Genomic DNA, 2664 nt, shown 5'->3' with positions numbered 1-2664 from the left:
AACAACTGTTGGCAAGGATGTGGAGAAAAAGCAACCCTTTCGCACTGTTGTTGGGAACACAGACTGGTGCAGCCACTGTGAAAGGCTGTGTTTATTGTAACATAATTTACAATAACCAAATTATGGAAGCAGCCTAAGTGTCCATTGACAGATGAATAGATAAAGAAGATGTGGTATGTATATGTAACAGAATATTACTGAGCCATGAAAAAGAATGAAATCTTGCCATTTGCAACAACATGGATGGACCCGGAGGATACAATGTTAAGTGAAATAAGTAAGACAAGTACCATATGATTTCACTCATATGTGCAATTTAAGAAACAAAAGAGATGAACAAAGAAAGAAAGAGACAAACCAAGAAACAGACTCCTAACTATAGCAAACAAACTGATGGTTACCAGAGGGGAGGTGGGGGGGGGGTGGTGTGAAAAGGGGATTAAGAGCACACTTATCATGATGAGCACTGAGTAATGTATGGAAGTGTTGAATCGCAATACGGTACACCTGAGACTAATATACCGCTGTACATTAACTATATTAGAATTAAATAAATACAAGGAGGTCGGTGTGGCTGTAGCAGAATGAGCTATAGCAAGAGAAGTAAATTAGGCGAGAGCAAGCACAAGTGGGCGAAAACTGTATAAAGCTCTGTGAGCCATTTTAAGGACTTTGGCTCTTACTCTGAGTGAGATGGGAAGATATTGGAGGAGTCTGAGCAGATGAATGCCATGATCTGACTTGGGTTTAAAAGGATGCTCTGGGGGCGCCTGGGTGGCTTAGTCGGTTGGGCATCCAACTTCAGCTCAGGTCATGGTCTGACGGTTTGTGAGTTCGAACCCTGCATCGGGCTCTGTACTGACAGCTCAGAGCCTGGAGCCTGCTTCGGATTCTGTATCTCCCCCTCTCTCTGCCCCTCCCATGCTCATGCTCTGTCTCTCTCTGTCTGTCAATAATAAATAAACGTTAAAAAAAATTTTTTTTTTAAAAAAAGGATGCTCTGCCTATTGGGTTGATTTAGGCATGGGCAGAAAGGGGAGACCAGTCAGGAGGCAGTTTCTATAATCTGGAATAAGATTATGATGATTTGACAAGAGTAAGCACAGTGAAGATGGTGAGAAGTGGTCAATTTCTGAAAAATAGTTTTATGGTAGATTGTAAATGTTAAATGTCGATGGAAGGAAATGGAGTATGAGAGAGAGGAGATAAATACTTTGGCCTGAACCACAGAAAGAGCAGAGCTGCCTTCTACAAGACCAGGAAGACAATGGCAGGAGTAGGTCTCTAGGATCAGTGAGTCCAGCCCCCTATCCTTTGGTGGGGAAACCAAGGCCCAGAGAGGAGGAGCGGTGCACCCAGAGTCTCACACAGGTCATGTGTCTCTTTGCTCTAGCAAAGAGCCCTTGCTTTGGAGCCCTTGGCCCCCACATCATACGAAGGTAACAAAATAACATAGAGAGAATGATTACATTTTGTTAAAAAAAAAAAAAACAGGGTGTATATGCACACGACACAGTCTGTATGCACATGAGTTACGTGAATTTAAGGTAGTGTGATATAAAAATATTAGTAAAGATCCACTTTGTATGCAGAATTTACAGCCTTTAGAATCCCACCCAAATTCAAAATTTCACAAAGTATGTCATAATAGCCAGACTGATGCTCAGAAGGGCACAGTGAATTGTGCTACACTATAACTTCCATACGGCGGCCACTTTGGCTGGGACACAGAAGTGCCCACCTGGTCCTTCTGTGAGAATACAGAGAGAAATGCCCTGGTCACATGGCACTTGTGTGAGAGGTCTGAGTAGTTATTAGCCGTAGCGTGAGCATTCATCATTAGTATAATTTAAAACATTCTGTAAGCCATAACGATACAATTCAAGGATTCATTAAGCGGCACAAGTGCTGAAAAATGAATTTTAAAATCCTCAGTTTGGGCATGGGTATTGGAAGACATAATATTCCTATAATGAAGGCTTAACACCATCATGACACCACGTGCTGAGGACTAGGGAGAGTGCATCCTGGAAAATAAATTAGGAACAGAGTGGAAATGAAAAGCAGCAATTTAAAGCAAAGACCCTGCTAAGGAAATAAATACCGGCTCAAGTACATAGGAAAAGTGCTGGTGCCAGATCGACCCATTATAATGTGCCTCTTGGCCAAGCTGTTGTGATTTTTATAATGATCTGAAAGGCAGTGATAATGATAAGATGTTTTACCACGAGTATTTCTGCGGTAAATGGAGTACGTTTAAAGAAACAAGAGTATGTTACAAAGCTAAGACACTTAAGCACTCTGGAGTCCCAGAGAAAAAAATGTACGAGTGCTTCAAAAGCCCCTCCTGTGAATCCAGGACGAGTGCTGTGCCACCAATATTGGCATTCTGATGCCTGGGAGAGTGTGTGAGGGACAGAAGATTCTGCAGACACAGAACTGGGAGGCGCAGGTGAAAAGATGGCAAGGGGTGCATCAGTCCGACAACCTGCACTAGCCCCCAGGATTACAATGACAGGAGCGTCAATGCACGTGTGTGAGACCCTTAGAACCAAAGGCTGCTCACACAGGAGGGCATCACAAGAACACGCTTTAACGTATTATACTGCTTTATTTATTTTTTTAATTTTTTTTTTCAACGTTTATTTATTTTTGGGACAGAGA

This window comes from Herpailurus yagouaroundi, unplaced genomic scaffold (assembly GCF_014898765.1).
Source record: "Herpailurus yagouaroundi ecotype Mexico unplaced genomic scaffold, PumYag 29, whole genome shotgun sequence".
Classification (NCBI taxonomy): Eukaryota; Metazoa; Chordata; class Mammalia; order Carnivora; family Felidae; genus Herpailurus; species Herpailurus yagouaroundi.
Note: the sequence above shows the minus strand (reverse complement) of the source record.